The sequence below is a fragment of the Oncorhynchus gorbuscha genome, linkage group LG07 (genome assembly GCF_021184085.1).
Source record: "Oncorhynchus gorbuscha isolate QuinsamMale2020 ecotype Even-year linkage group LG07, OgorEven_v1.0, whole genome shotgun sequence".
Lineage (NCBI taxonomy): Eukaryota > Metazoa > Chordata > Actinopteri > Salmoniformes > Salmonidae > Oncorhynchus > Oncorhynchus gorbuscha.
The window spans coordinates 87,195,880-87,222,649 of NC_060179.1; positions in this window are offsets into that span (position 1 = coordinate 87,195,880).

Below are 26,770 nucleotides of genomic sequence, written 5' to 3' on the forward strand. Positions count from 1 at the left end.
TACCATCTACTGTCATTTCCATCTCTGTTTGATGTACATTTTCATTTGGATGGTTAAAGGGTTTAAATGGAGGAGGGTCTTCTCTCGTCTCTAACCACAGCTTCGTTGAACTTTAAAACAGAGTCTACTCTCATTTCAAACCATCCCGTTTCTAGAAGCAGACTCCGTTCTGTCCTTCTGAAGGTTGGTAGAATGAAGACAAGAATAAAGTTGTAATGACTCCGTAAATAGAGACACTGTACAGGGTGATGTTAAGTACAAAAAGAGACAGAACGGAGTCAGATGGACAGCCGGCCAGATGGACAGCCGGCCAGATGGACAGCCGGCCAGATGGACTGCCGGGCAGATGGACTGCCGGGCAGATGGACTGCCGGGCAGATGGACTGCCGGGCAGATGGACTGCCGGGCAGATGGACAGAGACCGACAGAACTGTAGAACACAGGACAAGTGGTACAAGACAGAGCGTGATATTTCAGAAACATCCTGCAGCATTTGTACCTGCGTTGACAGCTGGCAATCGAGGGGAAATGGAGCGCTGAGAGTGTGTGTGTGTGTGTGTGTGTGTGTGTGTGTGTGTGTGTGTGTGCTTCTGGAAGGTTCTCATATCACCACAGAGGAACTATGGAGCTCTATCAGAGTGACCATCAGGTCATTGGTCAAATCCTGACCAATGCCCTTCTTGCTCAATTTGGCCGGGGGAGCCAGCTCTAGGAAGAGTCTTGGTGGTTCCAAACTTCTTCCACTTAAGAATGATGGAGGCCCCTGTGTTCTTGGGGACCTTCAATGCTGCAGAAATGTTTTGGTACCCTTCCTCAGATCTGTGCCTCGACACAATCCAGTCTAGGACTAGTCCTTCGACTGCATGGCTTGTTTATTTTCTCTGACTTGCACTGTGTCGGACCTTTATATATGAGCTTTATATGACAGATGTGTGCCTTTACAAATCATGTCCAATCAATTTAATTGACCACGTGCACTCCAATCAATTTGTAAAAACATCTCAAGGATGAAGATGCATCTGATCTCAATATCGAGTCTCATTACAAGAGTAGGAATACTTTTTTTGTTGTTGTTGATACATTTTTTAAACATTATGAAAAACCTGATTTCGCTTTGTCATTATGGGGTATTGTGTGAAGATTGAAGTGGGCAAAAATAATTTAATCAATTTCAGAATGAGGCTTTAACGTAACAAAATGTGGAAAAAGTCAAGAGGTCTGAATGCTTTCTGAATAAACTGTATACTGTGGTTATCAAGCCTTTCTTTGGTGTCATTCCATAGGCAGTACTGTAGAGAGCCCAGTCCACTCCACTCCTCACAGACCTTGTTGCTCCATTCATAACGGAGAGAGCACCTAAAGAGGAAGGCAGAAAGAGTTAGAGAATCAGACAGACACTCCTATGAGACCTTTAACAGACAAAAACCCGCAATGCAACCCGATATCGAAATCCTTTCTCTCCACAAACATGAATCATTAACCTTAGTCATTAACATGAATCATTAACCTGAATCATTAACATGAATCATTAACCTTAATCATTAACATGAATCATTAAGATGAATCATTAACCTGAATCATTAAGATGAATCATTAACCTTAATCATTAACATGAATCATTAACCTTAATCATTAACATGAATCATTAACATGAATCATTAAGATGAATCATTAAGATGAATCGTGAACATGAATTGTGAACATGAATCATGAACAATAATCATTTACAAGAATCATTAACTTGAGTCATGAACATTTATCAATAACATGAATCATTCATGTGAACCATTAGCGTTGGGGCGGCAGGCAGCCTACTGTTTAGAGGCCACCAGGCTACTTGGACCAGTAACCCAAAGGTTCCTAGATTGAATCCCCGAGCCGACAAGGTAAAAATCTGTCGTTCTGCCCCTTGAACTACCCACAGTTAACCCTCTGTTCCCCGGCAGGCCGTCATTGTTCTTAACTGATTTGCCTGGTTCCATTAAAAACATTAACTTGTATCATTAACATTAACCGATGACATTACTCCCGCCTGCATATCAAAATGAATTGCCTTGCGACTGTATTAATCTCATTTTTATACGAATACAATTAAAGGGATCTGATAAGGAGGTGTAATCTGCAGCTCAATCTTTATTTCCACGGCGATAAATCCATGCTGATTACCTTTAATTAGCATATTGAGATGATTTCAATAATAAACTATTACTCCCTCCTATATTGAACCTGTATTTGGGTTGTGGGCTAATGACTGATGCTATTTAGGCACTGTGTGTGTGTGTGTGTGTGTGTGTGTGTGTGTGTGTGTGTGTGTGTGTGTGTGGGTGTGTGGTGTGTGGTGTGTGGTGTGGGTGTGGGTGTGGTGCGTGCGTGCGTGGGTGTGGTGTGGTGTGGTGTGTGTGTGTGTCTGCGCTGCGCTGCGCGTTGTGCGCGTGCGTGTTTGTCCGAGTGTCAGAAATGAGAGACGTAGAGTACAGGGTTTTAGACTGCACTCCTGTTGTCATACCGACTGTAACCATGGAACTAAATCCTTTTTGTGTCTGGTTTTTCTCCTTCCCTATCTCCTGGCTAATTTCTGCTCCCGAGTGGCGCAGCGGTCTAAGTCACTACATCTCAGTGCTTGAGGCGTCACTACAGACACCCTGGTTTGAATCCAGGCTGTATCACAACCGGCCGTGATTGGGAGCCTCATAGTGCAGCCCGGTTTGACCCGGTGTAGGCCGTCATTGTAAATAAGAATTTGTTCTTAAAACTGACTTGCCTAGTTAAAATAAAGGATCACTTAAAAAAAAAATCAATAGGGTTGTCCTTCCCTCTCACCTGGGTAATCTCTGCTATCCAATAGGGTTGTTCTTCCCTCTCTCCTGGGTAATCTCTGCTATCCAATAGGGTTGTCCTTCCCTCTCTCCTGGGTAATCTCTGCTATCCAATAGGGTTCTCCTTCCCTCTCTCCTGTGTAATCTCTGTTATCCAATAGGGTTGTCCTTCCCTCTCACCTGGGTAATCTCTGCTATCCAATAGGGTTGTCCTTCCCTCTCTCCTGGGTAATCTCTGTTATCCAATAGGGTTGTCCTTCCCTCTCTCCTGGGTAATCTCTGCTGTCCAATAGGGTTGTCCTTCCCTCTCTCCTGGGTAATCTCTGCTATCCAATAGGGTTGTCCTTCCCTCTCTCCTGGGTAATCTCTGCTATCCAATAGGGTTGTCTAAAATTGATTTGTTCTAAAATTGATTAAATAAAAAATGTTCCTCGTCAGTATACACACAATACCACATAATGACCAAGTGAAAACAGGTTTTTAGATACTTTAAATAAAATATAGAAATAAGTATTCAGACCCTTTGCTATGAGGTTCTACATTGAGGTCAGGTGCTTCCTGTTTCCATTGATCACCTTTGAGATGTTTCTATAACTGGATTGGAGTCCACTTGTGGTATTTTCAATTGATTGGACATCATTTGGAAAAGTACACATCTGTCTATATAAGGTCCCACAGTTGGCAGTGCGTGTCAGAGCAGAAACTAAGCCATGAGGTCGAAGGAAAGGTTAGAAGTGTTCCGAGGCAGGATTGATTGTCGAAGCACAAATCTGGGGAAAACTTCTGCAGCTTTGAAGGTCTCCAGGAACACAGTGGCCTCCATCATCCTTAAATGGAAGACGTTTGGAACTACCAAGACTCTTCCCGGCCAAACTGAGCGAGAAGCCGATGATCAGTCTGACAGAGCTCCAGAGTTTCCCTGTGGAAATGGGAGAACCTTCCAGAAGGACAGGCATCTCTGCATCACTTCACCAATCAGGCCTTTATGGTAAAGTGGCCAGACGGAAGCCACTCCTCAGTAAAAGGCACATGACAACCAGCTTGGAGTTTGTCAAAAAAGCACCTAAATGAAACAAGATTCTCTGGTCTGATGAAACCAAGATTGAACTCTTTGGCCTGAATTCCAAGCATCACGTCTGGAGGGAACCTGGCACCATCCCTATGGTGAAGCATGGTGGTGGCAGCATCATGCTGTGGGGATGTTTTTCAGCAGCAGGGATTGGGAGACTAGTCAGGGTCAAGGGAAAGATGAACGGAGCAAAGTACAGAGATCCTTGATGAAAACCTGCTCCAGAGCGCTCAAGACCTAAGACTGGGATAAAGGTTTACCTTCCAACAGGTCAACGACCCTAAGCACACAGCCAAGACAACGCAGGAGTGGCTTCGGGAATGTCCTTCTCTGAATGTCCTTGAGTGGCCAGAGCCCAGACTTGAACCGGATAAAACATCTCTGGGGAGACCTGAAAATAGCTGTGCAGCAACGCTCCCCATCCAGCCTGACAGAGGATCTGCATAGAAGAATGGGAGATACTCCCCAAATACAGGTGTGCCAAGCTTGTAGCGTCATACCCAAGAAGACTTGAGGCTGTAATCGCTGCCAAAGCTGCTTCAACAAAGTACTGATTAAAGGGTCTGAATTCTTACGATAATGTGATATTTCAGTTCAATTTTCGTTAAATTTGGAAAAGAAATTCTAAAAACCTGTTTTTTGCTTTGTCATTATGTATTGTTGTGTATATATTTTTAAATAAGGCAGTAATCTAGCAAAACATTTTGAATATTTTCTGAATACTTCCCGAGGACACTGAATGCGGTAGGGAGACACCACAGAAGAGATGTGTGTCTGTCAGTCAACTGTGCTTGCGTGTGTATGTCCAGTACCAGTCAAAAGTTTGGACACACCTACTCATTCCAGGGATTTTTTTCTGTAATTCTTTACTATTTTCTACATTGTAGAATAATAGTGAAGACATCAAAACTACGAAATAACATACATGGAATCATGTAGTAACTATGACAACCGACTTTAGCAGACAAGCCCTCGGGGTTCTATCTAGTATTGTTATTTCTATGTTGGTTGGTGTTATTTGTATGGTTCCCAATTAGAGGCATCTGATTATCGTTGTCTCTAATTGCGGATCAAACTTAGTGTGTTCCTTTTCCCACCTGCATAGTGGGATATGGTTTTCAGTTAGTGCCTGTACTGCGCTCTCTACTGGATGTTCGTTTAGTATTTGTTGGTTTTTGTGAAGTTTCACTTCGTAATAAGGTGAACTCTACGCACGCTGCTCCTTTAAACCATCGTGACGACCTTTGACCTTCACTGGCACGCTGTTCACGGATGAATCCCGGTTCCAACCGTACCGGGCAGATGGTAGACAACATGTATGTGGGCGAACGGTTTGCTGATGTCAACGTTGTGAACATAGAGCCCCAAGATGGTGGTGGGATTATGGTATGGGCAGGCATAAGCTACGGACAACGAACACAATTGTATTTTGTCGATGGCAATTTGTACAGAATGCACAGAGATGCCGTGATGAGACCCTGAGGCCCATTCATCCGCCACCATCACCTCATGTTTCAGCATGATAACGTACGGCACCATGTCGCAAGGACACAATTCCTGGAAGCTGAAAATCACCCAGTTCTTCCATGGTCTGCATACTCACCAGACATGTAACCCATTAAGCATGTTTGGGATGCTCTGGATCGACGCGTACAACAGCGTGTTCTAGTTCCAATATCCAGCAACTTCACACAGCCATTGAAGAGAAGTGGGACACTATTTCACAATCAACAGTCTGATCAACTCTATTCAACGGACTCAGGCAAATGGTCAAATCCTCACACCTGACACACCTGATACACCCGATACACCCGATACACCTGATACACCTGATACACCTGACACACCTGATACACCTGATACACCTGATACACCTGATACACCTGATACACCTGACACACCTGATACACCTGATACACCTGATACACCCTGACACACCTGATACACCTGATACACCTGATACACCTGACACACCTGATACACCCGATACACCCGATACACCTGATACACCTGACACACCTGACACACCTGACACACCTGACACACCTGACACCTGACGATACCCTGATACACCTGATACACCTGACACACCTGATACACCTGATACACCTGATACACCTGACACACCTGATACACCTGATACACCTGACACACCTGATACACCTGATACACCTGACACACCTGATACACCTGATACACCTGATACACCTGATACACCTGATACACCTGACACACCTGATACACCTGATACACCTGATACACCTGACACACCTGATACACCTGATACACCTGATACACCTGACACACCTGACACACCTGATACACCCGATACTGACTGGTTTTCTGATCCACGACCATTTATTTTAAGGCATCTGTGACCTAGAGATTCAAATCTGTATTTTTTTATTTATTTAAAAAATAAAAGTTAGTTTTAAGAACAAATTCTTAAAAGCCTGGATTCAAACCAAGGACTGTAGTGCCTTAGACCACTACACCACTCAGGAGCCCTCGGGAGCCTCACTCATAAACACCTGAAACTGAGATTAATATTTAATCAGTGATGACTTTAAACAAATAACATCCACTACATCCTAGCACTGAATAAATGTTGACCTACTGTATATAGGATGGACACACACGCATGTCCTGCACACACACACACACAAACACACACACACACAGCCTTGTGTTCTCTCATTTAGAAAATGGTTACTGTCAAATAGGTTGAGGTTTAATTATTTGTGGATTCATATTGCTTAATATTTTGTCTGTGGTGTATAGTTGTCAATGAGTGTCAACGTTAGAGAGAGAGAGAGAGAGAGAGAGAGAGAGAGAGAGAGAGAGAGAGAGAGAGAGAGAGAGAGAGAGAGAGAGAGAGAGAGAGAGAGAGAGAGAGAGAGAGAGAGAGAGAGAGAGAGAGAGAGAGAGAGAGAGAGAGAGAGATTTCTTCAGTCCAATCAATGTGTTCGCTCTGGGCTAATCCATGTTACTAATTACCAAATGAGGGACGGCAGTTATGTGTGTGTGTGTGTGCGTGGTGGCAGTGTGTGCGTGGTGGCAGTGTGGAGTGGCGTGAGCCTGCCAGATGGGCCCCAGCGGCCCCCCAGAGACCTATACTCTCTCTTCCCTTCATTAACTCTACTCGCCCTCTCTGACACAGACACACTGTCACTTCTCTCGTCCTCTTCCCTTGTCCGTGTGATCCCGGCGAGTGGCCGGGGATTGTGGGTATTTCAGTCTCTGAGGTGACCCTACGCCACAGGGCTGAGAGAGGAGTACTGAGAGGACAGACTAGAGCTCTTCTTTCCTCTCTTGTCCCTCACTCCATCTCTGTTCCAATCTGTGGTCTCTCAGAGGAGAGAGAAGAGAGAGACAGAGCACTGGCCCTCCCTAATTTTTCTCTCTGTCTCTGTCTCTTCATTCCCTCTCTGTCTTTCTCTTTGTCTCTCTCTTCCCCTCTTTCTCTCTCTCTCCCCTCTTTCTCTCTCTCCCCTCTCTCTCTCTCTCTCCCCTCTTTCTCTCTCTCTCCCCTCTTTCTCTCTCACCTCCTCTTTCTTTTCTTTCTCTCTCCCCCTCTCTTTCTCCTGACTCTCCCCTGACACACCTCTTTCTCTCTCTCTCCCCTCTTTCTCTCTCTCCCCTCTCTTTCTCTCTCTCTCCCCTCTTTCTCTCTCTCTCCCCTCTTTCTCTCTCTCTCCCCTCTTTCTCTCTCTCCCCCTCTCTTTCTCTCTCTCTCCCCTCTTTCTCTCTCCTGGTTGATTAAAGGGTTGTTTATGAGTTGTTTCCATTCCTTCTTAGTTAATCCGTTAAGTTAATTTACAGTAAATACAGTCAAGAGTTACACTTTACACACAATACTATTTTCTGTTGTTTTCATATTAGCTACAGGGTTTCTGGACCTTTTAACGCAGAATGTGATATCTCTGAGGGGGGATATGTTTAGAGACTCCCTGCAGCAAGCACTGACACACACACACACACACACACACACATGCACAGACACACCAGTCTGACAGACAGCAATGTGATTTCACAGCACAGGTTTTACACCCTGCCATTAAAGGTGAGTAACAATGTGATTATGGCCTGTGACAAATGAAGAGGTTATATTTCCTGCTATTAAACAGTGTGTGTCTGTGTGTTATATTCCTTACTATTTAACAGTTCATGGTGGGAGACATATAGGGAGGTTTAGTTGGTAACTGCCTCATGCAGAGAGAAATCTGTTTCTATTATCTGTTTCTCACTCCCTTTCTCTCTCTCTCTCTCTCTCTCTCTCTCTCTGCTTCTCTCCTCTCTCTTTTTATTTGTCTCTCTCTCTCTCTAAACAATTTCAATCTGTATCTCTACTCTCTCTCTCTAAACAATTTCAATCTGTATCTCTCCTCTCACTCCCTTTCTCTCCTCTCTCTCTCTCTCTCTCTCTCTGCTTCTCTCCTCTCTCTCTCTCTCTCTCTCTCTCTCTCTCTCTCTCTCTCTTCTCTCTCTCTCTCTCTGTCTCTCTGCTTCTCTCCTCTCTCTTTTTATTTGTCTCTCTCTCTCTCTCTGCTTCTCTCCTCTCTCTTTTTATTTGTCTCTCTCTCTCTCTAAACAATTTCAATCTGTATCTCTACTCTCTCCAATTTCAATCTGTTCTCTCTGTTGTTCTCTCCCTTTCTCTCTCTTTCTCTCTCTTTCTGCTTCTCTCCTCTCTCTCTCTCTCTTGTTTAGAGGTCTCTCTCTGCTCTTTCTCTCTCTCTTCTGTGATTCTGTTTCTCTCTCTCTGTCTCTCTGTCTCTCTCTCTCTCACTGCTATTCTCTCTTTCTCTCTCTCTCTGTCTCTCTCTGTCTCTCTGCTTCTTTCTCTCTCTTTTTATTTGTCTCTCTCTCTCTCTAAACAATTTCAATCTGTATCTCTCTTCTCACTCCCTTTCTCTCCTCTCTCTCTCTCTCTCTCTCTGCTTCTCTCCTCTCTCTCTTTTTATTTGTCTCTCTCTCTAAACAATTTGAATCTGTATCTCTACTCTCTCCCTTTCTCTCTCCCTTTCTCTCTCCCTTTCTCTCTCCCTTTCTCTCTCCCTTTCTCTCTCCCTTTCTCTCTCCCTTTCTCTCTCCCTTTCTCTCTCCCTTTCTTTCATTCTTTCTTTCATTCTTTCTTTTGTTCGAACTCTCTATATTTCTTTCATTCTGCCTTTCTCACTCTCTTTCCTTCTGTTTCTCTCTTTCTATATTTTTTCCCCTTTCTTCTCCTTCTTTTTCTCTTTCTTGTTCACACCCTGACCATGGTTATTTTTGTTTTCTTTATTATTTTGGTTAGGTCAGGGTGTGACGTGTATTGTCTAGGGGTTTTTGTATTGTCTAGGGGTTTTTGTATTGTCTAGGGGTTTTTGTATTGTCTAGGGGTTTTTGTATTGTCTAGGGGTTTTGTATTGTCTAGGGGTTTTTGTATTGTCTTGGGGTTTTTGTATTGTCTAGGGGTTTTGTGTTGTCTAGGGGTTTTGTATTGTCTAGGGGTTTTTGTATTGTCTAGGGGTTTTTGTATTGTCTAGGGGGTTTTGTATTGTCTAGGGGTTTTGTATTGTCTATGGGTTTTTGTATCGTCTAGGGGTCAATGGTTTTCCTAGATTGGTTCTCAATCAGAGGCAGCTGTTTATCGTTGTCTCTGATTGGGGACCATATTCAGGTAGCCATATGCCTAGGATAGTTTGTGGGTTATTGTCTATGTTTAGTTGCGTCACTGTTGGCTTTGTTAGTTTTGTTCCGTGTTCTTTATTTAATAAAGAAGTGTGTTGGTCTCCTCCTTACCACGCTGCCCTTGGTCTCCTCCTTACCACGCTGCCCCTTGGTCTCCTCCTTACAACGCTGCCCTTGGTCTCCTCCTTACCACGCTGCCCTTGGTCTCCTCCTTACCACGCTGCCCTTGGTCTCCTCCTTACCACGCTGCCCTTGGTCTCCTCCTTACCACGCTGCCCTTGGTCTCCTCCTTACCACGCTGCCCTTGGTCTCCTCCTTACCACGCTGCCCTTGGTCTCCTCCTTACCACGCTGCCCTTGGTCTCCTCCTTACCACGCTGCCCTTGGTCTCCTCCTTACCACGCTGCCCTTGGTCTCCTCCTTACCACGCTGCCCTTGGTCTCCTCCTTACCACGCTGCCCTTGGTCTCCTCCTTACCACGCTGCCCTTGGTCTCCTCCTTACCACGCTGCCCTTGGTCTCCTCCTTACCACGCTGCCCTTGGTCTCCTCCTTACCACGCTGCCCTTGGTCTCCTCCTTACCACGCTGCCCTTGGTCTCCTCTCTCCTACCACGCTGCCCCTGGTCTCCTCCTTACCACCCTGCCCTTGGTCTCCTCCTTACCACGCTGCCCTCTGGTCTCTCCTTACCACGCTGCCCTTGGTCTCCTCCTTACCACGCTGCCCTGGTCTCCTCCTTACCACGCTGCCCTTGGTCTCCTCCTTACCACGCTGCCCTTGGTCTCCTCCTTACCACGCTGCCCTTGGTCTCCTCCTTACCACGCTGCCCTTGGTCTCCTCCTTACCACGCTGCCCTTGGTCTCCTCCTTACCACGCTGCCCTTGGTCTCCTCCTTACCACGCTGCCCTTGGTCTCCTCCTTACCACGCTGCCCTTGGTCTCCTCCTTACCACGCTGCCCTTGGTCTCCTCCTTACCACGCTGCCCCTGGTCTCCTCCTTACCACGCTGCCCTTGGTCTCCTCCTTACCACCCTGCCCTTGGTCTCCTCCTTACCACGCTGCCCTTGGTCTCCTCCTTACCACGCTGCCCCTGGTCTCCTCCTTACCACGCTGCCCTTGGTCTCCTCCTTACCACGCTGCCCTTGGTCTCCTCCTTACCACGCTGCCCCTGGTCTCCTCCTTACCACGCTGCCCTTGGTCTCCTCCTTACCACGCTGCCCTTGGTCTCCTCCTTACCACGCTGCCCTTGGTCTCCTCCTTACCACGCTGCCCTTGGTCTCCTCCTTACCACGCTGCCCTTGGTCTCCTCCTTACCACGCTGCCCTTGGTCTCCTCCTTACCACGCTGTGCCTTGGTCTCCTCCTTACCACGCTGCCCTTGGTCTCCTCCTTACCACGCTGCCCTTGGTCTCCTCCTTACCACGCTGCCCTTGGTCTCCTCCTTACCACGCTGCCCTTGGTCTCCTCCTTACCACGCTGCCCCTGGTCTCCTCCTTACCACGCTGCCCTTGGTCTCCTCCTTACCACGCTGCCCTTGGTCTCCTCCTTACCACGCTGCCCTTGGTCTCCTCCTTACCACGCTGCCCCTTGGTCTCCTCCTTACCACGCTGCCCTTGGTCTCCTCCTTACCACGCTGCCCTTGGTCTCCTCCTTACCACGCTGCCCTTGGTCTCCTCCTTACCACGCTGCCCTTGGTCTCCTCCTTACCACGCTGCCCTTGGTCTCCTCCTTACCACGCTGCCCTTGGTCTCCTCCTTACCACGCTGCCCTTGGTCTCCTCCTTACCACGCTGCCCTTGGTCTCCTCCTTACCACGCTGCCCTTGGTCTCCTCCTTACTGCCCTTGGTCTCTCCTACCACGCTGCCCTTGGTCTCCTCCTTACCACGCTGCCCTTGGTCTCCTCCTTACCACGCTGCCCTTGGTCTCCTCCTTACCACGCTGCCCTTGGTCTCCTCCTTACCACGCTGCCCTTGGTCTCCTCCTTACCATGCTGCCCTTGGTCTCCTCCTTACCACGCTGCCCTTGGTCTCCTCCTTACCACGCTGCCCTTGGTCTCCTCCTTACCACGCTGCCCTTGGTCTCCTCCTTACCACGCTGCCCTTGGTCTCCTCCTTACCACGCTGCCCTTGGTCTCTCCTTACCACGCTGCCCTTGGTCTCCTCCTTACCACGCTGCCCTTGGTCTCCTGCCCTTGGTCTCCTCCTTACCACGCTGCCCTTGGTCTCCTCCTTACCACGCTGCCCTTGGTCTCCTCCTTACCACGCTGCCCTTGGTCTCCTCCTTACCACGCTGCCCTTGGTCTCCTCCTTACCACGCTGCCCTTGGTCTCCTCCTTACCACGCTGCCCTTGGTCTCCTCCTTACCACGCTGCCCTTGGTCTCCTCCTTACCACGCTGCCCTTGGTCTCCTCCTTACCACCTGCCCTTGGTCTCCTCCTTACCATGCTGCCCTTGGTCTCCTCCTTACCACGCTGCCCTTGGTCTCCTCCTTACCACGCTGCCCTTGGTCTCCTCCTTACCACGCTGCCCTTGGTCTCCTCCTTACCACGCTGCCCTTGGTCTCCTCCTTACCACGCTGCCCTTGGTCTCCTCCTTACCACGCTGCCCTTGGTCTCCTCCTTACCACGCTGCCCTTGGTCTCCTCCTTACCACGCTGCCCTTGGTCTCCTCCTTACCACGCTGCCCTTGGTCTCCTCCTTACCACGCTGCCCTTGGTCTCCTCCTTACCACGCTGCCCTTGGTCTCCTCCTTACCACGCTGCCCTTGGTCTCCTCCTTACCACGCTGCCCTTGGTCTCCTCCTTACCACGCTGCCCTTGGTCTCCTCCTTACCACGCTGCCCTTGGTCTCCTCCTTACCACGCTGCCCTTGGTCTCCTCCTTACCACGCTGCCCTGGTCTCCTCCTTACCACGCTGCCCTTGGTCTCCTCCTTACCACGCTGCCCTTGGTCTCTCCTCCTTACCACGCTGCCCTTGGTCTCCTCCTTACCACGCTGCCCTTGGTCTCCTCCTTACCACGCTGCCCTTGGTCTCCTCCTTACCACGCTGCCCTTGGTCTCCTCCTTACCACGCTGCCCTTGGTCTCCTCCTTACCACGCTGCCCTTGGTCTCCTCCTTGCTGCCCCTTGGTCTCCTCCTTACCACGCTGCCCTTGGTCTCCTCCTTACCACGCTGCCCTTGGTCTCCTCCTTACCACGCTGCCCTTGGTCTCCTCCTTACCACGCTGCCCTTGGTCTCCTCCTTACCACGCTGCCCTTGGTCTCCTCCTTACCACGCTGCCCTTGGTCTCCTCCTTACCACGCTGCCCTTGGTCTCCTCCTTACCACGCTGCCCTTGGTCTCCTCCTTACCACGCTGCCCTTGGTCTCCTCCTTACCACGCTGCCCTTGGTCTCCTCCTTACCACGCTGCCCTTGGTCTCCTCCTTACCACGCTGCCCTTGGTCTCCTCCTTACCACGCTGCCCTTGGTCTCCTCCTTACCACGCTGCCCTTGGTCTCCTCCTTACCACGCTGCCCTTGGTCTCCTCCTTACCACGCTGCCCTTGGTCTCCTCCTTACCACGCTGCCCTGGTCTCCTCCTTACCACGCTGCCCTTGGTCTCCTCCTTACCATGCTGCCCTTGGTCTCCTCCTTACCACGCTGCCCTTGGTCTCCTCCTTACCACGCTGCCCTTGGTCTCCTCCTTACCACGCTGCCCTTCCTTACCACGCCCTGTCTCCTCCTTACCACGCTGCCCTTGGTCTCCTCCTTACCACGCTGCCCTTGGTCTCCTCCTTACCACGCTGCCCTTGGTCTCCTCCTTACCACGCTGCCCTTGGTCTCCTCCTTACCACGCTGCCCTCCTGGCCCTCTCCTCCTTACCACGCTGCCCTTGGTCTCCTCCTTACCACGCTGCCCTTGGTCTCCTCCTTACCACGCTGCCCTTGGTCTCCTCCTTACCACGCTGCCCTTGGTCTCCTCCTTACCACGCTGCCCTTGGTCTCCTCCTTACCACGCTGCCCTTGGTCTCCTCCTTACCACGCTGCCCTTGGTCTCCTCCTTACCACGCTGCCCTTGGTCTCCTCCTTACCACGCTGCCCTTGGTCTCCTCCTTACCACGCTGCCCTTGGTCTCCTCCTTACCACGCTGCCCTTGGTCTCCTCCTTACCACGCTGCCCTTGGTCTCCTCCTTACCACGCTGCCCTTGGTCTCCTTGCTGTCTCCTCCTTACCACGCTGCCCTTGGTCTCCTCCTTACCACGCTGCCCTTGGTCTCCTCCTTACCACGCTGCCCTTGGTCTCCTCCTTACCACGCTGCCCTTGGTCTCCTCCTTACCACGCTGCTCTCTTGGTCTCCTCCTTACCACGCTGCCCTTGGTCTCCTCCTTACCACGCTGCCCTTGGTCTCCTCCTTACCACGCTGCCCTTGGTCTCCTCCTTACCACGCTGCCCTTGGTCTCCTCCTTACCACGCTGCCCTTGGTCTCCTCCTTACCACGCTGCCCTTGGTCTCCTCCTTACCACGCTGCCCTTGGTCTCCTCCTTACCACGCTGCCCTTGGTCTCCTCCTTACCACGCTGCCCTTGGTCTCCTCCTTACCACGCTGCCCTTGGTCTCCTCCTTACCACGCTGCCCTTGGTCTCCTCCTTACCACGCTGCCCTTGGTCTCCTCCTTACCACGCTGCCCTTGGTCTCCTCCTGGTGCCCTTGGTCTCCTCCTTACCACGCTGCCCTTGGTCTCCTCCTTACCACGCTGCCCTTGGTCTCCTCCTTACCACGCTTGCCCTTGGTCTCCTCCTTACCACGCTGCCCTTGGTCTCCTCCTTACCACACTGCCCTTGGTCTCCTCCTTACCACGCTGCCCTTGGTCTCCTCCTTACCACGCTGCCCTTGGTCTCCTCCTTACCACGCTGCCCTTGGTCTCCTCCTGCTGCCCTTGGTCTCCTCCTTACCACGCTGCCCTTGGTCTCCTCCTTACCACGCTGCCCTTGGTCTCCTCCTTACCACGCTGCCCTTGGTCTCCTCCTTACCACGCTGCCCTTGGTCTCCTCCTTACCACGCTGCCCTTGGTCTCCTCCTTACCACGCTGCCCTTGGTCTCCTCCTTACCACGCTGCCCTTGGTCTCCTCCTTACCATGCTGCCCTTGGTCTCCTCCTTACCACGCTGCCCTTGGTCTCCTCCTTACCACGCTGCCCTTGGTCTCCTCCTTACCACGCTGCCCTTGGTCTCCTCCTTACCACGCTGCCCTTGGTCTCCTCCTTACCACGCTGCCCTTGGTCTCCTCCTTACCACGCTGCCCTTGGTCTCCTCCTTACCACGCTGCCCTTGGTCTCCTCCTTACCACGCTGCCCTTGGTCTCCTCCTTACCACGCTGCCCTTGGTCTCCTCCTTACCACGCTGCCCTTGGTCTCCTCCTTACCACGCTGCCCTTGGTCTCCTCCTTACCACGCTGCCCTTGGTCTCCTCCTTACCACGCTGCCCTTGGTCTCCTCCTTACCACGCTGCCCTTGGTCTCCTCCTTACCACGCTGCCCTTGGTCTCCTCCTTACCACGCTGCCCTTGGTCTCCTCCTTACCACGCTGCCCTTGGTCTCCTCCTTACCACGCTGCCCTTGGTCTCCTCCTTACCACGCTGCCCTTGGTCTCCTCCTTACCACGCTGCCCTTGGTCTCCTCCTTACCACGCTGCCCTTGGTCTCCTCCTTACCACGCTGCCCTTGGTCTCCTCCTTTGGTCCACGCTGCCCTTGGTCTCCTCCTTACCACGCTGCCCTTGGTCTCCTCCTTACCACGCTGCCCTTGGTCTCCTCCTTACCACGCTGCCCTTGGTCTCCTCCTTACCACGCTGCCCTTGGTCTCCTCCTTACCACGCTGCCCTTGGTCTCCTCCTTACCACGCTGCCCTTGGTCTCCTCCTTACCACGCTGCCCTTGGTCTCCTCCTTACCACGCTGCCCTTGGTCTCCTCCTTACCACGCTGCCCTTGGTCTCCTCCTTACCACGCTGCCCTTGGTCTCCTCCTTACCACGCTGCCCTTGGTCTCCTCCTTACCACGCTGCCCTTGGTCTCCTCCTTACCACGCTGCCCTTGGTCTCCTCCTTACCACGCTGCCCTTGGTCTCCTGCCCTTGGTCTCCTCCTTACCACGCTGCCCTTGGTCTCCTCCTTACCACGCTGCCCTTGGTCTCCTCCTTACCACGCTGCCCTTGGTCTCCTCCTACCACGCTGCCCTTGGTCTCCTCCTTACCACGCTGCCCTTGGTCTCCTCCTTACCACGCTGCCCTTGGTCTCCTCCTTACCACGCTGCCCTTGGTCTCCTCCTTACCACGCTGCCCTTGGTCTCCTCCTTACCACGCTGCCCTTGGTCTCCTCCTTACCACGCTGCCCTTGGTCTCCTCCTTACCACGCTGCCCTTGGTCTCCTCCTTACCACGCTGCCCTTGGTCTCCTCCTTACCACGCTGCCCTTGGTCTCCTCCTTACCACGCTGCCCTTGGTCTCCTCCTTACCACGCTGCCCTTGGTCTCCTCCTTACCACGCTGCCCTTGGTCTCCTCCTTACCACGCTGCCCTTGGTCTCCTCCTTACCACGCTGCCCTTGGTCTCCTCCTTACCACGCTGCCCTTGGTCTCCTCCTTACCACGCTGCCCTTGGTCTCCTCCTTACCACGCTGCCCTTGGTCTCCTCCTTACCACGCTGCCCTTGGTCTCCTCCTTACCACGCTGCCCTTGGTCTCCTCCTTACCACGCTGCCCTTGGTCTCCTCCTTACCACGCTGCCCTTGGTCTCCTCCTTACCACGCTGCCCTTGGTCTCCTCCTTACCACGCTGCCCTTGGTCTCCTCCTTACCACGCTGCCCTTGGTCTCCTCCTTACCACGCTGCCCTTGGTCTCCTCCTTACCACGCTGCCCTTGGTCTCCTCCTTACCACGCTGCCCTTGGTCTCCTCCTTACCACGCTGCCCTTGGTCTCCTCCTTACCACGCTGCCCTTGGTCTCCTCCTTACCACGCTGCCCTTGGTCTCCTCCTTACCACGCTGCCCTTGGTCTCCTCCTTACCACGCTGCCCTTGGTCTCCTCCTTACCACGCTGCTGCTTGGTCTCCTCCTTACCACGCTGCCCTTGGTCTCCTCCTTACCACGCTGCCTTGGTCTCCTCCTTACCACGCTGCCCTTGGTCTCCTCCTGCTGCCCTCTCCTCCTTACCACGCTGCCCTTGGTCTCCTCCTTACCACGCTGCCCTTGGTCTCCTCCTTACCACGCTGCCCTTGGTCTCCTCCTTACCACGCTGCCCTTGGTCTCCTCCTTACCACGCTGCCCTTGGTCTCCTCCTTACCACGCTGCCCTTGGTCTCCTCCTTACCACGCTGCCCTTGGTCTCCTCCTTACCACGCTGCCCTTGGTCTCCTCCTTACCACGCTGCCCTTGGTCTCCTCCTTACCACGCTGCTCCTTGGTCTCCTCCTTACCACGCTGCCCTTGGTCTCCTCCTTACCACGCTGCCCTTGGTCTCCTCCTTACCACGCTGCCCTTGGTCTCCTCCTTACCACGCTGCCCTTGGTCTCCTCCTTACCACGCTGCCCTTGGTCTCCTCCTTACCACGCTGCCCTTGGTCTCCTCCTTACCACGCTGCCCTTGGTCTCCTCCTTACCACGCTGCCCTTGGTCTCCTCCTTACCACGCTGCCCTTGGTCTCTCCTTACCACGCTGCCCTTGGTCTCCTCCTTACCACGCTGCCCTTGGTCTCCTCCTTACCACGCTGCCCTTGGTCTCCTCCTTACCACGCTGCCCTTGGTCTCCTCCTTACCACGCTGCCCTTGGTCTCCTCCTTACCACGCTGCCCTTGGTCTCCTCCTTACCACGCTGCCCTTGGTCTCCTCCTTACCACGCTGCCCTTGGTCTCCTCCTTACCACGCTGCCCTTGGTCTCCTCCTTACCACGCTGCCCTTGGTCTCCTCCTTACCACGCTGCCCTTGGTCTCCTCCTTACCACGCTGCCCTTGGTCTCCTCCTTACCACGCTGCCCTTGGTCTCCTCCTTACCACGCTGCCCTTGGTCTCCTCCTTACCACGCTGCCCTTGGTCTCCTCCTTACCACGCTGCCCTTGGTCTCCTCCTTACCACGCTGCCCTTGGTCTCCTCCTTACCACGCTGCCCTTGGTCTCCTCCTTACCACGCTGCCCTTGGTCTCCTCCTTACCACGCTGCCCTTGGTCTCCTCCTTACCACGCTGCCCTTGGTCTCCTCCTTACAACGCTGCCCTTGGTCTCCTCCTTACCACGCTGCCCTTGGTCTCCTCCTTACCACGCTGCTCTTGGTCTCCTCCTTACCACGCTGCCCTTGGTCTCCTCCTTACCACGCTGCCCTGGTCTCCTCCTTACCACGCTGCCCTTGTCTCCTCCTTACCACGCTGCCCTTGGTCTCCTCCTTACGCTGCCCTTGGTCTCCTCCTTACCACGCTGCCCTTGGTCTCCTCCTTACCACGCTGCCCTTGGTCTCCTCCTTACCACGCTGCCCTTGGTCTCCTCCTTACCACGCTGCCCTTGGTCTCCTCCTTACCACGCTGCCCCTTGGTCTCCTCCTTACCACGCTGCCCTTGGTCTCCTCCTTACCACGCTGCCCCTGGTCTCCTCCTTACCACGCTGCCCTTGGTCTCCTCCTTACCACGCTGCCCTTGGTCTCCTCCTTACCACGCTGCCCTTGGTCTCCTCCTTACCACGCTGCCCTTGGTCTCCTCCTTACCACGCTGCCCTTGGTCTCCTCCTTACCACGCTGCCCTTGGTCTCCTCCTTACCACGCTGCCCTTGGTCTCCTCCTTACCACGCTGCCCTTGGTCTCCTCCTTACCACGCTGCCCTTGGTCTCCTCCTTACCACGCTGCCCTTGGTCTCCTCCTTACCACGCTGCCCTTGGTCTCCTCCTTACCACGCTGCCCTTGGTCTCCTCCTTACCACGCTGCCCTCCTCCTTACCACGGTGGTCTCCTCCTTACCACGCTGCTCCTTGGTCTCCTCCTTACCACGCTGCCCTTGGTCTCCTCCTTACCACGCTGGTCTTGGTCTCCTCCTTACCACGCTGCCCCTGGTCTCCTCCTTACCACGCTGCCCTTGGTCTCCTCCATATGACGACGTGACATTCTTTCATTCTTTCTTTTGTTCGAACTCTCTATATATATATATTTTTTTTTTACTTCTCTTTTTTTCATTGATACTCTCTTCTTTCTTAATTTTTATTTGTCTTCCTTTCTTTCCTCCCCTTCCTCCTCTGAGGAGCAAATAAAGGAACATCATAGCAGATGCCCTGAGAGCCAAATAAAACATTTACCCTTTAAAACAATAACCTCTTGGCGATGCTGGGTACAAACTTCCCCGCAAGGGTCTTTGTTTAAGCAGGTAAGGGAGCATTCTTTCCTAAACAATGCACAGTGGACACTGGGGTTGTCTACAGACCCCCCCCCTCCCCAGCGGTGACACAAATTCCATGCCACACCCAGGAAAATGTTCCTAATATATAATAATAATAATATATGCCATTTAGCAGACGCTTTTATCCAAAGCGACTTACAGTCATGTGTGCATACATTCTACGTATGGGTGGTCCCCGGGATCAAACCCACTACCCTGGCGTTACAAGCGCCATGCTCTACCAACTGAGCTTCCTGTGCAGTCATTTTCTCTCCTTGTACGGGGAAATGGTCAGAGCACACCCTCTCCTCTCATAGGCTCCGGAGAGAATCAATTCAGTGTCAGTCAATGTAAGGATGACAAACCTGTCCTCTCACATCCCATCACAGGGAAGACACTCCTGCGGAGCACCCACATACAGGAACAGCAGAAGAGCAGGAAGGAGACAGTTGGGCCTCCCGACCAGGCCTTTACAAATCAAACTTAACCAGGCCTTTACGAATCAAACTTGACCAGGCCTTTACAAATCAAACTTAACCAGGCCTTTACAAATCAAACTTGACCAGGCCTTTACAAATCAAACTTGACCAGGCCTCTACAAATCAAACTCATATACTACAGGAGGAGGTGTATCTTGTTATTCACCCCATAGATGAGAAGCGGGGGGTTTTCTGGCTTTGTATGGAAACCCTGAGGAGTCCTTCCTAAATATCTAGAGGCTTTCCATAACCCCTAACTGTCTAGCCTTTTGTGACTCCCAAACCCGCATGCGGGAGTGTAATCATCGACTGACACTAATTAGCATAACGCAACGGACCCACCCCCACTCCCAGCCCCAGCCCCAGCCCTCAACCCCAGTTCCATCTCCCATACACCAGCCCCAGCCCCACCCCCAGCCTCTGGGTTGTGTAAATTAAAACAATTTGATTATATTCTTGTGTTTTGTGGCAAGTGAACTTGGCGTTGGGGTCAGTAGTGGCCTGCCCCAGCAGGGTGACACCAGATCCATCCTGACCTCCTTGCCCTCAGCCTGTCCCATCCTGCCGCAGAGTCAAAGAGATCCTCACCTCCATGGATTTCTTATTTGTGGTTCTGAGAATCAATGCTCAATGTTTCTTCCTCCCAGACAACCACAGGAGATCAGCATTTTTTCTGCTGCTTTTTCGGCACGGCCTCTGCTTATCTCTCTGTCTGTGTGTGTGTTTACTGAACCCATTTCTTGCTTTTGTTAACATTTAACCTTTCCGACTGTCTGCTCTTAGAAAACCACAAACCCCCGTTGATCAATATCTCTCTCTCTCTCTCTCTCTCTCTCTCTCTCTCTCTCTCTCTCTCTCTCTCTCCTCTCTCTCTCCTCTCTCTCTCTCTCTCTCTCTCTCCTCTCTCTCCTCTCTCTTCTCTCTCTCTCTGTCTCTCTCTTCCTCTAGACCTTCCTTTGGTCTCTCTTCCTAGACTTCCTCTCTCTCTCTCTCTCTCTCTCTCTCTCTCTCTCTCTCTCTCTCTCTCTCTCTCTCTCTCTCTCTCTCTCTCTCTGTCTCTCTGTCTCTGTCTCTGTCTCTCTCTCTCTCTCTCTCTCTCTCTCTCTCTCTCTCTGTCTCTCTCTCTCTCTCTCTCTCTCCCCTCTCTCTCTCTCTGTCTCTCTCTTCCTCTAGACCTTCCTTTGGTCTCTTCTCTCTAGACTCTCTCTCTCTCTCTCTCTCTCTCTCTCTCTCTCTCTCTCTCTCTCTGTCTCTGTCTCTGTCTCTGTCTCTGTCTCTGTCTCTGTCTCTGTCTCTCTGTCTCTCTGTCTCTCTGTCTCTCTGTCTCTGTCTCTCTCTCTCTCTCTCTCTCTCTCTCTCTCTCTCTCTCTCTCTCTCTCTCTCTGTCTCTCTCTCTCTCTCTCTCTCTCTCTCTCTCTCTCTCTCTCTCTCTCTCTCTCTCTCTCTCTCTCTCTCTCTCTCTCTCTCTCTCTCTCTCTCTCTCTCTCTCAATTCAATTCAATTCAATTCAAGGGCTTTATTGGCATGGGAAACATGTGTTAACATTGCCAAAGCAAGTGAGGTAGACAACATATAAAGTGAAAAACAACAAAAATTTACAGTAAACATTACACATACAGAAGTTTTAAAAAACAGTAAAGACATTACAAATGTCATATTTTATATATATATACAATGTACAAATAGTTAAATGACACAAGATAAAATGAATAAGCATAAATATGGGTTGTATTTACAATGGTGTTTGTTCTTCACTGGTTGCCCTTTTCTCGTGGCAACAGGTCACCAATCTTACTGCTGTGATGTCACACTGTGGTATTTCACCCAGTAGATATGGGAGTTAATCAAAATTGGATTTGTTTTCGATTTCTTTGTGGGTCTGTGTAATCTGAGGGAAATATGTCTCTCTAATATGGTCATACATTGGGCAGGAGGTTAGGAAGTGCAGCTCAGTTTCCACCTCATTTTGTGGGCAGTGAGCACATAGCCTGTCTTCTATTGAGAGCCATGTCTGCCTACAGCGGCCTTTCTCAATAGCAAGGCTATGCTCACTGAGTCTGTACATAGTCAAAGATTTCCTTTAGTTTCGGTCAGTTAGGTATTCTGCCATTGTGTACTCCTGGTTAGTGCCAAATATCATTATAGTTTGCTCTGTTTTTTGATAAATTCTTTCCAATGTGTCAAGTAATTATATTTCTCTCTCTCTCTCTCTCTCTCTCTCTCTCTCTCTCTCTCTCTCTCTCTCTCTCTCTCTCTCTCTCTCTCTCTCTCTCTCTCTCTCTCTCTCTCTCTCTCTCTCTCTTCTATTTCCTTGCCTCTCTCTCTAATAAATGTACTTCTAGGAAACACAACACGTCCCTGATCAGTCACCCATTGTTTTCAAATAGTCTGATCTTAAATCCCAGGGTTGTCTCTAGCTCTGAATCCCAGGGTTGTCTCTAGCTTTGAATCCCAGGGTTGTCTCTAGCTCTGAACCCCAGGGTTGTCTCTAGCTCTGAATCACAGGGTTGTCTCTAGCTCAACCCGTTCCCATGTCCCTGCTCAGGTGTTTTTAAAACCTCTTAAGGATCGGACCCTTTTTTTTCAATTTTCGCCTAAATGACATACCCAAATCTAACTTCCTGTATTTCAGGACCTGAAGCGAGGATATGCATATTATTGATACCATTTGAAAGGAAACACTTTGAAGTTTGTGGAAATGTGAAATTAATGTAGGAGAATATAACACCTTAGGTCTTGTCAAAGATAATACAAAGGAAAAAAATGCATTGAAGAATTTAAGCGCATATCAGACATGTCTATGTCCTGGGAAGTGTTCTTGTTACTTACAACCTCATGCCTATCACATTAGCCTACGTTAGCTCAACCTCATGCTAATCACATTAGCCTACGTTAGCTCAACCTCATGCTAATCACATTAGCCTACGTTAGCTCAACCTCATGCTGATCACATTAGCCTACGTTAGTTCAACCTCATGCTAATCACATTAGCCTACGTTAGCTCAACCTCATGCTGATCACATTAGCCTACGTTAGCTCAACCTCATGCTAATCAGGAGGAACGTTCAGGAAAATAGCTGTGAATTGAAAGAGAAGCTGGTAGAAAGTGGGGCACTCTCCTCTTTGACAAAGTAAACTGTTTGATGTGCTCTTAAAGCCCAGCCCAGCGGGGAAGGAGGAGAGGGTGAGTGGTGCAGAAGACTTCACACAGCTCCCAGAGACAGATTGTTGTGATTTTTTTGCAGTATTATCACCATGGCACTCGCTATGACGATGACTGTAGTGGGTGGACTTCCTGGTGTGAAACCACACTGAAACGTCTTCACTTCAGTTAGGGGGTCTTCGCATATGTCACTGTAGAATCTGCAATGTTTTGTCTTCTCTTGTGGAGGGAAGTCATGTTGTGAAAGCTGAATGTTTTGGTGTTTAAACTGAATGTTGTTGTTATCTCCCAGAGATGAATGCAGACTCGCGACAGTCTGATGAGACAGTGGTATGAATGCAGACTAGACAGTGGTATGAATGCAGACTAGACAGTGGTATGAATGCAGACTAGACAGTGGTATGAATGCAGACTAGACAGTGGTATGAATGCAGACTAGACAAACGCGACAGTCTGGTGAGACAGTGGTATGAATGCAGACTAGACAGTGGTATGAATGCAGACTAGACAGTGGTATGAATGCAGACAGTGGTATGAATGCAGACAGACAGTGGTATGAATGCAGACTAGACAGTGGTATGAATGACAGATGAATGCAGACTAGACAGTGGTATGAATGCAGACAGTCTGATGAGACAGTGGTATGAATGCAGACTAGACAGTGGTATGAATGCAGACCAGACAGTGGACTATGAATGCAGACCAGACAGTGGTATGAATGCAGACTATGAATGCAAACGCGACAGTCTGGTGAGACAGTGGTATGAATGCAGACTAGACAGTGGTATGAATGCAGACTAGACAGTGGTATGAATGCAGACTAGACAGTGGTATGAATGCAGACTAGACAGTGGTATGAATGCAGACTAGACAGTGGTATGAATGCAGACTAGACAGTGGTATGAATGCAGACTAGACAGTGGTATGAATGCAGACTAGACAGTGGTATGAATGCAGACCAGACAAACACTACAGTCTGGTGAGACAGTGGTATGCATCCCTATTCCCTACAATGGCACCCTATTCCCTACACTAGGATCCTTACTGCTCTGGTCAAAGGTACTGGCTATAATGGCACCCTATTCCCTACACTAGGATCCTTACTGCTCTGGTCAAAGGTACTGGATACAATGGCACCCTATTCCCTACACTAGGATCCTTACTGCTCTGGTCAAAGGTACTGGCTACAATGGCACCCTATTCCCTACACTAGGATCCTTACTGCTCTGGTCAAAGGTACTGGCTACAATGGCACCCTATTCCCTACACTGGGATCCTTACTGCTCTGGTCAAAGGTACTGGCTACAATGGCACCCTATTCCATTTACATTTAAGTCATTTAGCAGACGCTCTTATCCAGAGCGACTTACAATATTCCCTACACTAGGATCCTTACTGCTCTGGTCAAAGGTACTGGCTACAATGGCAGCGTATATGGTGCCATTTGGGATGTAACCCGTTCCGTACGACTGTTCTTAGATGTCTCTGTTCTCATCCCACAAAAATCTTCTTCTCACTTCTCACGAAAACGTCTGCTGAGCTCGAACTTTAACTTCTTGGTGCCGGGGGGCAGCATTTTCACGTGCGGATGAAATGCATGCCCAAATTCAACTGCCTGCTACTCATCCCCAGAAGATTAGTTTAGCAGATCATTAGTAGATTTGGATAGAAAACACTCTGAAGTTTCTAAAACTGTTTGAATCATGTCTGTGTGTATAACAGAACTTATTTCGCAGGCGAAACCCCGAGGACAAACTATTCAGATATCCTTTTTTTAGGTCACTCTCTTTACAATGGTTTTCATTGGGAATCCAGATTTCTAAGGGACCTTCTTGCAGTTCCTATCGCTTCCACTGGATGTCAACAGTCTTTAGAAATTGGTTGAGGTTATTCCTTTGTGTAATGAAGAAGTACGGCCATCTTGAACGAGGGTCACTTGTAGTGTACTGTTAGAGGCGCGTGACCAGAAAGCTACAGTTTGTTTTCCTCCTGTATTGAACACAGATCATCCCGTCTTCAATTTGATCGATTATTTACGTGAAACAATACCTAAAGTTGTATTACAAAAGTAGTTTGAAATGTTTTGGCAAAGTTTACAGGTAACTTTTGAGATATTTTGTAGTCACGTTGCACAAGTTGGAACCTGTGTTTTTCTGGATCAAATTCGCCAAATAAATGGACATTTTCGATATATATCGACGGAAGGACCATTTGTGATGTTTATGGGAGTGCCAACACAAGAAGGTCGTCAAAGGTAAGGCATTAATTATATTTTTATTTCTGCGTTTTGTGTCTAGCCTGCAGGATTGAAATATGGTTTCTCTCTTTGTTTACGGAGGTGCTATCCTCAGATAATAGCATCGTTTGCTTTCGCCGAAAAGCCTTTTTGAAATCTGACATGTTGGCTGGATTCACAAGTGTAGATGTGAACTCTTGAGCCCAACTGCAGAGGCCTTTGAAGCCCCCTGTCCAGAGGTCATTTACAATACAGTACCCCTTGTATATTATGAATAACACGGCACGGAATAAGTACTAAAAGAAGCTCCTCGGGGACGATCCGGAGACACTATTTCTGACTCATTTCAGCCTTTTGAAACTAAACGTATTTTTTAAAACTATTTTACAAATACTTTCTGGAACGTGTTCTTTCATGTGCCTTAATTACTTTTAAATTCCCTTTACATACTAATTAATTACTTTTTAATTCCCTTTACATACTAATTAATTACCTTTTATTTCCCTTTATATACTAATTAATTACTTTTTAATTCCCTTTATATACTAATGAATTACTTTGAAATTCCCTTTACATGCTAATTAATTACTTTTTAATTCCCTTTATATACTAATGATGTCACGCCTTGGTCATTGTATTTTGTGTTTTTGTTATATGTTTGGGTAAGCCAGGTGTGACATGGGTTTATATGTTGTTTTTCGTATTGGGTTTGTAGTATTTGGGATCGCGGCTAATTAGGGGTGTTGTATAGGCTTGGCTGCCTGAGGTGTTTCTCAATCAGAGTCAGGTGATTCTCGTTGTCTCTGATTGGGAACCGTATTTAGCAGCCTGAGTTTCGCTTTGTATTTTGTGGGTGTTTGTTCCTGTCTCTGTGTTGTGGTCACCAGATAGGCTGTAATTAGTTTCACGTTCCGTTCTGTTGTTTTTGTATTTCAGTTATTTCATGTACCGCTATTCTGTTCATTAAAGTCATGAGTAACCTACACGCTGCATTTCGGTCCGACTCTCTTTCTTCAACAGACAAACGCCGTTACAAATGAATTACTTTTAAATTTCCTTTACATACGAATTGTTCAGTCTGTGGTTCCAAGGGAAGATGGGGACGATGCCAGAGCGGTGATGATGTTATATTAAAATAATTATTTCTTAGGTTTTGTTAATTGTATTTATCTGCATGACATTATTAGATTTGAGTGGTCACACATGTATACTGTTTAGGTTTTCTACTGACACATTTTACCCAGGAAGTTGTGTAAAAGGGATTGAATTTGTTGTTGCCTAATTGTTTTTTGGTAGGTTTCCAAACTGCATTCCTTCCATCTATAGCATTTCTTAATGTTACTCAGTTCCTTTGGCTTTGATGCCTCATGATTGAGTATTGCTCTGTCCAATTAGACTGTGATTTTGCTGTGGTCTGATAGGGGTGTCAGTGGGCTGACTGTGAACGCTCTGAGAGACTCTGGGTTGAGGTCAGTGATAAAGTGGTCTACAGTACTACTGCCAAGAGATGAGCTGTAGGTTTACCTACCATAGGAGTCCCCTCAAAGCCTACCATTGGCTATGTACGTATATAGCCAGCGTGCGACAGAGCTGCAGGAGTTGTGACCCGTTTTTGTTGGTTCTGTTGTCATAGTTGTGTCTAGGGGGGCATATGTGGGAGGGAATGTTGTCACCTCCAGGCAGATGTTTGTCCCCCTGTGTGCTGAAGGCGTCAGGTTCCTGTCTAGTTCTGGAATTTAGGTCACCACAGACTAGTACATGTCCCTGGGCCTGGAAATGATTCATTACCCCCTCCATGATGGAGAAGCTGTCTTCATTAAAGTATGGGGATTCTAGTGGGGGGATATAAGTAGTGCACAGGAGGACTTTTTCTCTGTTAAAATAATTTCCTTTGAATTTCTAGCCAAATGTAAATGTTCCTGTTTTGAAACAATTTAATGGACTGAGTTTAGGCCTGCTTATCTGTCTGTTTATCTTTCTC